General features: G+C 40.8%; 1 non-coding gene across 1 annotated transcript; it reads left to right on the forward strand.

Moving 5' to 3' along the window:
• The first annotated feature begins 9518 nt into the window (after window positions 1–9518).
• LOC130032687 (U6 spliceosomal RNA) lies at window positions 9519–9625 on the forward strand. The gene has a single exon (XR_008793864.1). It is a non-coding gene; the product is annotated as a U6 spliceosomal RNA (small nuclear RNA).
• Window positions 9626–15549: the final 5924 nt, after the last annotated feature.

A 15549-nucleotide genomic window follows, 5' to 3' on the forward strand; every position in this document is an offset into this window, starting at 1 on the left:
TCCTAGGGAGAAAATACATTATGGCAATGTTAGCTAGCTAGCACTTTGAGAAAGCAGATCAAGGGAGAAAATATGTCTGAAAAAAGAAACTGATGAGAACTCAGTGCTCAGAGGATTGGATTTTTAACCTCCAGATTCCTTTCACTGAAAGTTGTATCTTTTTGTATTAAGACCTACTGTTTCTCTTGGTCTTGATCCAGATTGATCTCTCTTTCTTTCATATTGAATGACGGCATGGGGGAAAAGTGAATTTTGGTTAAGATGAGATGAGTAGACCATACCCCAGGCTCTGATACATTTCAGTGGGTTTAATAGCTGTAGATAGGTCAGTGTGAATATGAAATGTAGACTTCCACAGTAGTATTTTAGTACATACAAAAAAATTACGTCTTTTGTTTTCATGTGGCTGCTTAAAAAATGAAATTATTTCTTGTTCTGTCCATTTGATACTGATAATTCAGTCATTTAACCCCTCATCTCAGAGTTTCTATAAATGTCTCAGATGGAGCCTCAGAAACTACTGAAATGGATGAGAACATTTCTCCATTTAATTTCTCCAAGGCCACACTATGAAAGTAGGTAAAATTACTTTCTGCTTAATTTTCCATGCCCAACTCTATTGCTCAGGATAAGATCCCACATTATGTGCCAATATCCCCAATTAAGATTTCTGCAATTTGGAATAAAAAATGACTACATATTAGTAAAAATTAATCTTGTGATTTCCTATCTGCTTTTAATATAGGAAACCCACTGTCTCATTCTGAAGTTTATTATAATGCCCTTATATCTTCAAATTCACAAAGGACTTCAGCATCTTACACTAAAATGGCCAGTCTTGCTTCAAATTTCATTTGGAGACAATGGAAGTTTATTAGTTCAGTGCTTTATTAGTCATTGCTTCTTGCTGTCTTGTAGTGTTTTACAGACTTCTGCCCAATAAAGTAAAGGAGCTACTGTCATGAAAGTACCCTCGCCCTGTAGAGTTCTGTGGTAATACTTAGTTATTCATTCAGATTTCATAGCCCTGTAGTGGTCACTATCTCTGAATTCATTCCCATTTTAGGTGACTTAATTATGGGATCTTCATGCTATCACTACAGACATGTGACTGTCTAACCCCCTGTATTTGCTCTGGCCTGAAAATGTTTGTTTTTGTTTGGTTTTGTTACCTTGCTTTGCTGTACAGCCCACATATATCTATCTACATATAAGGGAGATTATTCCCTTATATGTAGGGATATATATGTTCCTCTGATTTTATTCATCTTTGTTCCTCTGACTTAATCTTGCTTAGCAGCAACTCCTTTCATGCTATTGTAAAAGGCAAGAATTCACTTGTATCACTTATTGTTCATCAATTTGCTTGAGTGGGTTCCAGTAACGTCTTCATCCCTGTTGCATGATAGTATAGCCCAATGGTGTACTGGGGACTCTTTAAGGGTCAGGGGAATGAGACCCGTTATTGTTACTATTTTTGGCATATTGAACATGTCATGGGTAGCTTTCCAGGCTCTGCTGTGCCGGCGGGAAAGTCTCAGTAGCTTGCCGGGCTCTCCGTGAGGGAGAAACTACATCTTTCTCTTCCAGAAGCTTTGTTTTATAGTTTCTGGATCTTGGCTGTTGATAGGATTACATGGCACAGGGAGTGGGGGACAGTTTGTGGGTGTGACTGCCAAGCTACAGAAATGGGGGATCTGGGTGGAGGAGACCCAGTCCTGATTCGAGCAGGCTTGGAGATCTCAGGCACGGGTCCCGCATAGCTAGGTTCCTCTGCCGGTTCCTTCATGCATGAGGCTCCTCTGAGCATGTGGAGAGTGGCCTTGAGCATGGCTGTGGCTGGGTTCTGGAGGTTTTCGGCTGCTGCGGTTCTGCTTGGAGTGGGGAGGGAAGTTTCCCTCAAGGGGCCCCAGTGAAAACAGCCTGGCACGGGAGCAGGAGATTCTTAATTGCTAAGTAATATTCTATTGGGTAAATGTACTGCATCTTTATTGACTCCACTGTTATTGGGTACTTAGATTTACATATATCAGATGTTGTAAATAGCATGAACATAGGTATATATGCAACTCCTCAAATTTAGAAAGATGAAAGATGTGGGTAGCTAGAATATATGGTAAATCTATTAATATTTTGGGATATCCAAACTGGTGTCTATAGAGACTAAACCAATTTACATTCCCACCCACAGTGTATGATGAGGCCTTTCTTTCCTAATCTCCCTCCTCCAACACTTGTTATTACTAGACTTTTTCATTAAAACCATTCTCAGAGCTATGATTGCTCATTGTTCTGAATGAATTTTTTTTCTCTGTGTAGGAACTTAAGAAGTTTTTGCTTCATCCCACAGATTTTGGTGTTTTTTTTTTTTAATTTTTGTCAATCTCACGATTTGGGGCAGGGAAAGGTTCTAAACATCTCTTGCTGATCCTGGTGCCCCAACCAGTAACTCCTGGTCAACCAGGCTGGCAATTCAGTGCAAGGGCCTGAGGATGCAGTTCTATGCAGAGCTATGGGATTACCTGAGTCAACCCAAGTGTACTCAGGGGTCTCCAAGGCTGTACCCAGTGAAGCTTGGGGGGACCATGTGATGCATGAGATCAAACCCGGGTCTAGCATATGCCGGGCAAGTTCTATCTCTTGTCTCCCTCAAGATATTTTAAAAGATCTCTCATTATTTTCTTCCTTAAGAAGCTGTTCAGGAGAATTATTTTCAAAGAATTTATAATTTTTCCACATTTACCTATTTTTATTGTTTGTTAGTTTTATATCATTGGGTCAGAGAAGAAACATGGCATCGTTACAATCTTCTTGCATTTGCTAAGACGTGTGTGGCCTCACAATGATCTTAGAAATAACTTCATTTGTGGTTGAGAAAAATATGTATTATGTTGTTGGATAGAATGCTCAGTATATATCTTTAATCTGTGAGGTATCCACAATTTTCTCATTTTATTTTGTTGATAGTAAGGTATTAAATCCACCAACTATCATGATGTTACTTTTTATTCTCTTAGCTCTTATTTTTCATTAGATGATCTGATGTTGGATACATAATTGGTTTTCTTCGTCTCCTTCCCCTCCCCTTCCCCCTTTCTCCTTCTCCCTCCGCCTCCCTCCTCCTTTCACTGTGAGTTACAAAGATATTTATTCCAACACCAATCCCTTCACCAGTGCCCACTGCCCTCCACGAATGTCATTCTCTATAATAATTATCTATTTTCATTGTGTTTATGTTTTCCTGCCTATTTCTTTTTTTTACCATTTTGCTTAAATCTAGTATAAATTAAGCCACCCCTGCTTATTTTTTTTCAAAATTCCATTTGCCTAAAATGTCTTTCCTTTCTCTTTGTGTTGTAGGGCCAAATTGGTTCTCTTGGGTAGTATATTCTATTGGGCGATATATTTTCTTGTTAAAGTTTAAGTGCACTTACCTATTTTGTATGTTTAGATTGGAACATATAACTCATTTTTGTTATATGGTTACATTAATTATTCCTAGGGGAGGATGTATTGCCGCTTTATTTGATGGTTTTCACTGTTTTGTATATCTGTAGCTTATTGGTTCATTCTTTGATATCTTTTTTTGTGTGTTTTCACATTTTGGTATCAGAATGCTTTGACAACTTTATTACACTCTTTCATATTTAATGAATACAAGATTTCCCTTGTGACTATAACACTTAAAATCTTAAAATTATAACACTTTCTGAAAACTCTGTTAACAATTTAACTTAAATAAAATTTATAAACTTCACATTTATACTACTCACCCCTCACATTTTAGATTATTGACATCGCAGTTTATATGTTTTTATACTGTGAACTAATAACTGTTACAGTCATGGTTGCTTTTATTGTGTTTGATTTTTTCATTGTTAAACTATAGCACAGCAGGTAGGGCGTTCGCCTTACAAGCGGCCAACATGGCCGACCCGAGTTCGATTCCTCCGCCCCTCTCGGAGAGCCCGGCAAGCTACCGAGAGTATTCGATATGCCAGACACAGTAACAACAAAGTCTCCAATGGAGACGTTACTGGGCCCGCTCGAGCGAGCAAACTAATTTTAAATGAACTATGCATCATCACACTGTCAAATAATGTAAATATGACTAAATATTTGTTATCAGTGAATTTTATGCTACCTTATACTTATGTTTTAATTAGCATCCTTTTACTTCAGCTTGGAGAACTCCTGTTAGTATTTTTGTAAGGAATGTTTAGTGGCAATGAACTCTATTAGCTTTTGACTAAGGAATATCTTATTTCTTATATCTAGAAGAGAGAGTTACAAGGGATACATTTTTTTGTTTTATTTCTTGCTCCCTATCCTTCTCCAACATGTTGACTATATCATTCCAGTATTTCGTGGCTGCAAAATTTGCTAGAAAGATCTAAGGTACAGGCCCTCCCGTTGTTCATCGATTTGCTCGAGCGAGCCCAGTAACGTCTCCATCAGAGACTTTGTTGTTACTGTGTTTGGCATATCGAATACAGTACGGGGAGCTTGCCAGGCTCTGCCCTGCGGGCGAGATACTCTCAGTAGCTTGCCGGGCTCTCCGAGAGGGGCAGAGGAATTGAACTCCGGTCGGCCATGTTGGCTGCATGCAAGGCAAACGCTCTATCCGCTGTGCTATCACTCAAGCCCAAAATAATTAGATAAACGATCTAATCTTATGAATCTTCTCTTATAGGTAACTTTTTTCTCTATTTTCAATGTTCCTTTCTATTTGAATTTTAATAATTTTGTCTCAGTATACTCCTATTCAGGGTCAATCTATTTTGAAGTCCTTTGGGTCTTCTGGATTTAGATGATAATTTTCTTTCTGGAATTGGATGCTACATCCTTTGTCACTTGAAATACTTTCTGCTCTTTCCAGAAAATTTCGTTATGTATATACTCTTTTATTTTATTTTAAAATATTATAGGGGGCACATCCAGCAACACTCTGGAGATCAGGACAACTCCCAGCTATGTGTGGCTCAGTTGCACAGCTCAGGATAGCAGATGCTCAGGCCCAGTTCTACTTATGTCACATGGATTACATCTGGTGTTCTGGGAGCCATACAGCATCAGGGGATGAATTCAGAGCCTCACAAATGGCTGGTCATGTGCCCTAACACTTTTAGGCACATTCTCAGACTCTGATTTATTTTATTTTTGTTTTGGGCCACATCTTGATATGTTCAAGGACTTACTCCTGGACGGCAGCACTCAGGGAGCACTCCTGATGGGGCTCAGAGGACCATGGTGCTGGGGATTGAACCCAGGTTGGTCATATACAAGGCAAGCACCCTACTCACTGTACTGTCTCTCTGGATCGGATCATTTTTAGTTTACTTTTTTGCCCCCAAAATACTATACATTTTCTCGTTTTTTTAACTTCCCTCTCATTTAGCTGGATAATTTCAAATTATCTTCTATGTTATTTTTTATGGTTAAGTTTGTTTTTGGCACTCTCTGTTGTATTCAGATTAGTCATTGCAATGTTCTTTATGTGCATTAAAAGATGTTCTTAAATGTCTCAGACTGTCTATAAGTTACTTGTATTTTTAATTTTTTGTTTGCCTTGGGGCCACCCCAGGTGGTGCTCAGTCATAACTCCTGGTTCTGCACTCAGAATCATTCCTGGCCATGCTTGGGGGATCACATGGGGTAGGGGAATTGAATCTATGTCAGTTGCATGCAAGGCAAGTCCTTATTTGCTGTACTGTCTCACCAGCCCTGTATTTTTAATTTCTCTAATGCAATTATAAGTATGTCATATTGCCTTTAATTCTCTTCATAACTCAAAATGACATATTTTTGAAATATTCTTTATTTCTATATTTTGTACTTCAGGCAATATGGCTACAATAGAGTTAACTTCTACAGTGTTGGTGTATAATGTTTCTGCATATTTACCATAACCAAAGTTTCAAAGCTCTTCCATCACTGTCCTTATGTTAACTGCTAAACCACCTCTATTTTTAGCCCACTGCTAGACAATCTGTTTTGTGAACAAAAACCAAGGGTATTTTATCATTTTGTCATCAATTACATTGTTTTGTTTATATAATACAGATAATGAGATCAATATTATTCTTATTCCACTTTACTTGATGTCCTCCATTCTACATAACTTGCAGCAAACCCTGAGATTTCATCTTTTATTAGAGCTGTGTAGTATTCCTCTGTGTATGTGTACACTACAACTTTATTTGTGTGGGGGGTGCGGGTTGTTTTTTGTGTGTTTTGGCCACACCCAGTTATATTCAGAGCCTACTCCTATCTCTCTGCTCAGCAATCACACCTGGTGATGCACAGGGACCAGTTGGAGCTGGGGATGAACTCCAGGTTGGCTGCATGCAAGGCAAATGCCATTCCTGCAATATTGTTTATCCAGTCCCCATCTTTCTTTGGACATTTAGGTTGTCTTTATTGTCATAGTATTCCCATGATAATAGCTGTATATAATGTCATTTTTAATTCATGATTTTGTGTTAGATACTCCAAAATGGAATTTAATGTGCAAGTAAGGTAAGGTAAGGTAAAGGCCCTCCCGTTGATCATCGATTTGCTCGAGCGGGCCCAGTAACGTCTCCATTGGAGACTTTGTTGTTACTGTGTCTGGCATATCGAATACGTCATGGGGAGCTTGCCAGGCTCTGCCGTGCGGGCGAGATACTCTCGGTAGCTTGCCGGGCTCTCCGAGGGGGCGGAGGAATCGAACTTGGGTCAGCCATGTTGGCTGCGTGCAAGGCAAATGCCCTACCGCTGTGCTATCGCTCCAGCCCTGCAATGAACAAACAAGTGCAGATGTCACTTCGACTATACATTTTTGCCTCTCTGGGATGCAGCACTCTTTACAATAGCAAGAATCTGGAAAAATCTGAGTGCCCGAGAACAGATGACTGGTAAAAGAAACTTTGGTACATCTGCAAAATGGAGTACTATGTAGCTGTTAGAAAAGAGGAAGTCATGAAATTTACATACAAGTCGTACTACATGGAAAGTATCATGTTAAGCGAAATGAGTCAGAAAGAGAGGGATAGACATAGAAAGATTGCATTCATCTGGGGAACATAAAGTAACAAAATAGGTGACTAACACTCAAGAATAGCCAAGATATGTACCAGGAGGTTTACTCCATTGCTTGCAGGCCAGCCACACATGCTAGAGTAAAAGGCAGCTCAGATAGAGAAGGAAGCACCAAATAAAGGGTATTGGGAGGATCCTCACAGGATGGGAGAAGCATGCTGAAAGTGGACTATAGACCGAACATGATTGCCACTCAATGCCTCTTTTGCAAATCACAGCACCCAAAAGGAGAGAGATAACAGAAGGGAATGCCCTGCCACAGAGGCAGGGGGGGTGGGGGGGATAGGGGGTGGGAGGGATACTGGGATCCATGGTGGTGGAAAATGGGCACTGGTGGAGGGATGGGTACTTAATCATTTTATAATTAAAACCCAAGCACAAAAATTTGTAAGTCTACATGTGTACCTCTTGGTTTGTCACTAATAAAAAAAAAAGATTGGTCAAGCTTTGGGTCAGACCACAAATCACTCCCTATATTGCCATAAGCTTGGCATTATAGCTACCACAGGCAGCCAATAAGCAAAAATACCCTGGTAGATGCCTCACCCTTGTCTTGTTACCGTTGCTGCTGGGAAATCCTGACTCAGCTCCCAATTGCTGCCCAAGCCTGTAGGACCTGGACACCACAGCAACATCAGTCACCAGAAACTGCAGACTCTGGGACACACTGGTTTGTTAAGTTTTAAATATAAAACTGATGTAGTGAGACTGTGACTATAAATGCCCAGCAGTGACTGAGAGTTACACAAACTCAGAGCCAAAGTCTCTGGCTGCAAAGAACTGGCATGAACCCCAAAGCGCCTCTCTGGCCTACCAAAAATACACCCCTCGCACCACACTAGGCACAAGGAAGTGGAAAAATCATGCATTAATGGATGAAAACAAAAGAGAAGAGAGTTGCAGAAAAATAGTTTGGAAAGTAAGGTACTTGTCTGCTAGTGAAAGATCTGAGTTTGATCCAGTAAGGTACTTGTCTGCTAGTGACAGATCTGGGTACATATGGTACCCCCAATCCTGCCAGCAGTTATTACTGTTGACAGGAATAAGAGTAAGCCCTAAGCACAGCCAGGTGTGGCCCAAACCACACCCCCCACACTCTGCCCCTTACAACCACACACACCAAAAGAACTTATGTCCAGACTAGTCCTCTAGTTGAAAGTGTGAGTTCTTTTAAATCTCCAAAGACATACATCATATATTCCTTAAGCTCTCCTGGAAGGGTGAAGAGAAACTGTTTACAAGAATTCCTAAAACCAATATCACATTAATGTCATAAGCAGACAGAGACATTTAAATAGAAAATTCCAGGCCATTATCCCTGATGAACACTGATGGAAAGATCCACAACAAAATCTTAGTGAAAAGGGTCTCATATCATCATCAGAGGGATTTAGCCAAGTATCACTGGGAGTGGCCACTTGGTCTCCTACATACTGTGTGTGTGTGGGTGACCACCCTCTCCCACCAAAATTAATCCCATATGATTGTATTAATAAATGCAGAGAAGCTTATTCAGTAATATTCATACACTAAGTATGACTTTAAAAACTCAAAATATGGATAGAAGTAATTAGCCTCAATATAATAAAGCTGCATATCATAAAGCTACAAATAATATCTACTTACGGGGGAAAAGTCTGTATATTAAGCTGATACATAAAAAGGTTGTCTGTTCTCATCACTATTATTAAATACAATATTGAAATTCGTATACTAAGCAAAAAAGAGACTGACTCAAATGACAAAAGATGGCAAATGACCATTATTTGTAGGTGACAAATAGAGAAAACCCTGAAGAAGCCACCCAAAGAATCTCCCAGAAACAATGAACCTGTACAATGAGATGACAGGCTATAAAAAATCAATGTACAATTGAAGACAAGGTTAGCAAAATCCTCCACAATATTGAGGCTAACGGTATCTTCAAAGAAAACACTCCACTGACCAACCAAGTGGAAACAGAGATAAACAAATGGGACTATCTTAAATTAAGAAGCTTCTGCTCCTCAAAAGAAACTTGACCAAAATACAAAGACAGCGTACAGAATGGGAAAGGATATTCACCCAATACACATCTGACAAGGTGTTGATATCATGGATATACAAAGTACTGGTTGAACTCCACAAGAAGAAAATATCCAACCCCATCAGAAAATGGGGTGACAAAATGAACAGAAATTTTGTCAAAAAATCCGAATGGATAAAAGACACATGAGAAAATGCTCTCCATCACTAATCATCAGGGAGATGCAGATCAAAACAATAATGAGATATCATCTCACACCACAGAGACTGACCCACATCCAAAGGAACAAAAGCAACTGGTGTTGGCGTGGATGTGGCGAGAAAGAGACCCTCCTTCACTGCTGATGGGAATGCCTACAGGTTCAGCTCTTTTGGAAAACAATATGGACGGTTCTCAAAAAATAAGAAATTGAGTGCTCGCTTCGGCAGCACATATACTATAATTGGAATGATACAGAGAGGATTAGCATGGCCCCTGCACAAGGATGACATGCAAATTCATGAAGCGTTCCATATTTTTAAAATAAAAATTTTAAAAAATTTTTTAAAAAATTAGAAATTCAGCTCCCATTTGACCCAGCAATACCACTTCTGGGAATATATCCCAGAGAGGCAAAAAAAGTATAGTCGAAGTGACATCTGCTCTTGTTTGTTCATTGCAGCACTCTTTACAATAGCCAGAATCTGGACAAAAACTGAGTGCCCGAGAACAGATGACTGGTTAAAGAAACTTTTGCACATCTGCACAATGGAGTACTATGCAGCTGTTAGAAAAGATGAAGTCATGAAATTTAAATACATGTGGTACTACATGGAAAGTATCATGCTAAGCGAAATGAGTCAGAAAGAGAGGGATAGACATAGAAATATTGCATTCATCTGGGGAACATAAAGTAACAAAATAGCAGACTAACACCGAAGGATAGCAGAGATAAGTACCAGTAGGTTCACTCCATGACTTGGAGGCCAGGCGCACATGCTAGAGGAAAAGGCAGCTCATATAAAGAAGGGAGCACAAAATAATGGGTGTTGGGAGGATCCTTCCAGGAAAAGACATGCATGCTGAAAGTGGACTATGCACCGATTATGATTGCCAATAAATGCCTCTTTTGCAAACCACATCACCCAAAGGGAAAGAGAGAACAAAAGGGAATGCCCTGCCACAGGGGTGGGGTGGGATGGAGGGTTGGGGAGGTGGGAGGGTTTCTGGGAGCATTGGAGGTGGGGAATGGGCACTGGTGGAGGGATGGGTACTCAATCATTGTATAACTGAAACCCAAAGCACAAAAATCTTTATTTCTACAACTTTACCTCATGGTGTTTCACTAATAAAAATTTCAAAAAAAATCAATGTACAGAAATATGCTGCAATTATATATAAAATATAAAAGAGAAATAAATTCAAACAATTCCAGCTATGTGTCAAAATGATAAAGTTCCTAAGAATCAACTTAAATGAGTTGAAAGTCTATTAAAACCTATGAATCATTAAGACAAACAGAAATTTAAAGAAAATGAAATAACATTTCATGGTTTAGGAGAAAAGTTAAAATGACCATCCAACCCAAAGTGCTATATAGATTCAATATAATCCTTATCAAAATTGCAACGGCATTCGAGAACAGAGAATACTGCTAAAATATGTATGAAATAAAAGCTCCTAAAATAGAAAAAATAATCCTGAGAAAAAAAAAATGAGGTCCTTTACTTTCCCTTAAACAGTTTTCCTCAACTCTTTGGCTCTTATGGACCTCTCCAAGATATTCCAAAGGACCACAGATGAATAGGTAAGGAAATTGTGGTGTAATATCATACAATCGGATATTGATCATTTGATCACTTGACATCCTGTTACTAATCGATTTGTTCGAGCAGGCACTAGTAACGTCTCCATTTGGCCCTGTTGCATGCTAGTGTAGCCAATGGCATCTGATCATTCTAGGAATATGAACAGCCTCAAACCGATCATTCAGGGTCTTGACAAAGAAGTCTGATCATCTCATAGGTGGTCAGCCACGCATTCTTTTGATATTCCGTGGAATCCAGTCAATAACGGCTCTAATTCAGCAGTCATCTCCAAATCTCATGACGTGTCCAGCCCATGTGATTTTTGATACCTTTGCAAATGAGAAAGTGTCCCTGATACTTGTCCATCAATGGAGGTCGGAACTCCAGATTCTTTCTCTCATTTCAGTGAAGTGTGATATTCCAATCATAGCTCTTTTGATTCCTCTTTGGGAGACCTGAATAGCATTCTCATCCTGTTTTCATAGGGTCCAGGCCTCTGAGGCATATGTAAATGCAGGAAGAACAGTGGATTCGAAGAGATGTGCCCAGAGGCTGAGGTTCTTTATCCTCTTAGCTATTTCTTCGACACTCTTGAAGGCTTTCCAAGCCTCTCTTCCTCCTGCACAGCTCGGGTGCCAGGTCATTTGTCATATTGACTTCTCAACCTAGGTACACATAGCTGTTGCATTCAGAGACGGTCGTTCCATTGAGAGTTAATGGAATGTCAGGAATGAGACTGTTTCTCATAAACATTGTCTTCATGAGATTCAGCTGTAGTCCGACCTTTCCACACTCACGGTCGAAGTCGGCCAGCATTTGTGCCGCTTGGCTGATGTTTGGTGTTATTAGAACAATGTCATCAGCAAAGCGGAGGTGGTATAGTTGCTGACTGTATATCTTCACTCCTATTACAGTCTTCACATGACGTTTTTTAGGGTGACACTGAAGAGTTTCAGTGAAATGATATCACCCTGCCAAACCCCACTCTTGACGTCAATGATCACCTCCCTGTGAATCCTGGTACTGAATCTGCAATAAAGCTCATGGAAGATCCTGATTTACTGACTTTGAACGCCCTGTTTGGCTAGGGCTTTGATGACTGTTACAGTCTCTACAGAATCAAAGGCCTTCTTTAAATCAATGAACGTTAGACAGAGTGGCATCTTGAACTCCCAAGAAAACTCAGTGAACTTTGCTATCGTGTGGATATTGTTGTTTGTGCTGAATCCTTTTCAGACACAGGCTTGCTTGCATGATTGACTTTCATCTAGTGTTCTTCCAGTCCTGTTCAGGATGACTAGAGTTAACAGCTTGTAGATGACAGACAATAGGCAGATATGGCGATAGTTGCCAATGTCGTGAATGTCTCTCTTCTTGTACAGTAGTATAGTCCTGCTGGTTTTCCATTAGGATGGAAACTTGCATTCAGACAGGTTGCGTGTGAAGAGCCGAGCCAGTGTATTGATGAGTACTGGTGGCAGTTTCTTCAGGTGTTCAGATCTGACCTTGTCAGGGTCGGGTGCTGTTCGCTTCTTTACCAATGAAATGGCGTGTTGGATTTCAGAAGGGAGAACATTGGGAACGACATATCCATCCTACAGAATTTGGTATGTGGGCCGGTGGACATGGTTATTGAAGAGATCCAAGTAGAAGTCATGAATAATCTTCTGCATTGCCCTTCTGGAAGATGTAACAGATTCATGAGGATGTCGGAGGGCTGTCATCTTGGTCTTGTAGTTAGCGAAGGACAGGCAGGCATTGCGAATGCTTTTCCCAGATTCTGCCACATCTGCCAGCACTGCTGCTCTTCTCTCTTTGATGTCTTCCTTTATCACTTCTCTGCACTGCTTTGCGAGCTCGGACATTCGCTTGTGGTTGCCTGAGGCTTGCACCAAGCCATGTTCGTGAATGAGCTCTAGAGTTTTCTAAGACAGGCATCTTTTTGTGGCTATCTCTCTCTCGGCATTCTTTGCTCAATCATGGAGGTTCTTAAAGTCTATCATATTCCTCGTCAATGTTGTCAATGATAGTGTCAAAGAGCTCCCAGTTGGTGCTCATTCTGGGAGTTCTTTTCTTAAACTTTGCCGCCCCTTCTCTGCTCTGTGAAGCAGAATTTTGCATGAAGGAGATGGTGGTCTGATCCCGTTTGGAATATTGGGACAACAGCGACATTGGTCAGGCAAGACTGTCGATTGAATATGATGTGGTCAATTTCATTGTAGTCCTTTGGGAGACTCCCATGTCCAACGTTTAGATGCAGTCTTCTGGATTTGTGAGTTACCATGGATGGTCTTGGTCGACATGATGAACACAGACAGTCTCTCATCCTGTTTGTTCCATTCTAGGCCATGAGTCCCGATGTGGCATTCTTTGGGTGACCTGCTCGGTCCTAACATGGCATTAAATTCACTGACAATGATCTTGTAGAAGGTCTGTTCTTCTTTATAGAACTTCTCCAGCTCCATGTAGAACTTCTCAATTTCTCCTTCATCATAATTGGATGTTGGTGCGCATACAACAAAGACAGAAACTGCTGGCAGTGAGACACAACTATTCAAGTGTAATTGTCTGATTCAGGTTGTTAGGCTTTTGAATGAATCAATGTTTATTGCCAAGTTTGTGTTGACAAGGACACTGACACCACCGACACCTCTTTTGTTGCATGTTCTGAGGAACAGTTCTTCTCCAGTATCAAAAAAGGCATGATGTAATTGATGCTTTCTCACTTGGTCAGACCAATGATGTCATACTTGACCTTTCATGCTTGCACCATCAGGTCCTCGATGGATGTATCTGATGCCAGTGTACATGCATTCAAAGTACAGACAGTCATTTTTGTCCTTCGTTTTGGCAGCCTAGTTTGGCCCTGAGATTTTTTCCGCCTCTCCTTCCTCATCCTTCTTAACACTGCCATATTGGTGGCTCTTTCAGGGTCAGGGGAATGAGACCCATTGTATTTACTGGTTTTGGCATATCGAATATGCCATGTATAGCTTGCCAGGCTTTGCCGTGTGGGCAGGATACTCTCGTTAGCTTGCCAGGCTCTCTGAGAGGGACAGAGGCTTTTAGGGCGGCCTCTAATCACCCTTGCAGGTGTTCCCATGGTTCAAACCATATTTGAGCCCCATCAAATATGGTGTGGTAATCATGTATTAAGTGTTTTCAGCCACATGGTCTGGAAGTATCCTGGTGCATGGCAGCAGCTGGCTAGTGGTGGTAGTGTAGGTAATGGAGGTCTGCCAGGATGTTGGGAGCAGGCAGAGGATCTCTGTTACTGGGTCCGTTGAACCTGGAGTCCAAGGTCACAGATTTCCACTTCCCTGGTTCTGTGGGGCTTCACTCATGTGTGAGTCTTGGTTGATGGAAGCCATTGAAAGACAGGTTAAGGGTAAGGAAACCCAAGAGCTTTCATCCAAAAAATTGGCTTTAGAAAATGCTAACGAGGGTTGCCAGGCAATCTGCGCCCCCTTAAGGAGAAGGAGGACATAATGGGGTACTTGAAGGCATGTCAGAATGTTGGTTCTATCAAACATCATGCACGTATTAATGCTGTTGAGGCCTATGCCACACAGAGGCAAATTCAGGCCAAATGTTCTAATTGTGGGAAATCAGGCCACCTCCGTAAGGACTGCAGGGCACCTCCCAAATGTGCTACTACTGTGAGACCACCACCGGGACCTTGTCCACAATGCCATAATGGAAACCATTGGGCCAGAGATTGCCCCTTCAATCTTGGTGTAGCTGGTGACCCCATTTCAGGAAACGTACAGTGGGGCCAGACCCAGGCCCCGCAAAATCAGGGGACATTCCCACCTACAGAGCTATGCTTGGAATATCACGTTTCACTCAAATGAGAGAAAGAATCCGGAGTTCCGACCTCCGTCGACGATCAAGAATCAGGGTCGTTGTCTCATTTGCCAAGGTGTCAAAAATCAGATGGGCTGGTTACATAATGAGATTTAAAGATAACCGCTGGACTAGAGTTGTTACCGACTGGATTCCATGGGATGTCAAAAGACTGCGTGGCCACTCACCTACCAGATGCTCAGACTTCTTAATCAAGATCATGAACGATCGGTTTGAGGCTCTTCGTGTTCCTAGGGTGAACAGACGCCACTGGGCTACACTAGCACGCTACAGGGACAAATGGAGACATTACTGGCGCCCGCTTGAGCAAATCGTTGATTAACTGGAAGTCATGTGATCAAGTGATCAGTTAAATTATTCACATCCAAGTCTCCAAAAAACTAAGGTTGCCAAATCTTGTGTCTTTAATCATAATACAGTATTAGTAAAATTAAAAGTAATCAGTATTAGTATAATTCTCAGCTTCTTTCTTGAAACCCTTCTTGGGTGTGAAAAACCTAATTGGCTTCAATGCTATCAAACTCCATTGGTTGTTTTACCACTTCCAATGGAGATGTTTTGTCACCATTTCATCACATTCAGGCTCCTAAAATTTAACTGAAAATGCCAAATGTTTGCCCCAGCCACTCTGTTCTCTATTGTTATTCTTTGATTTTTTTAAGTACCTTGATGTTGTACAATACTGGCCATCAAAGATTCACACTTAAATTTCCCTTATCTGTCAGTGGTAATAATGACTTTACATATGTGATAACTCAATATAGACTCTTTTATAACCCAATGTATCAA

This window comes from Sorex fumeus, unplaced genomic scaffold (assembly GCF_029834395.1).
Source record: "Sorex fumeus unplaced genomic scaffold, SorFum_2.1 ptg000050l, whole genome shotgun sequence".
Lineage (NCBI taxonomy): Eukaryota > Metazoa > Chordata > Mammalia > Eulipotyphla > Soricidae > Sorex > Sorex fumeus.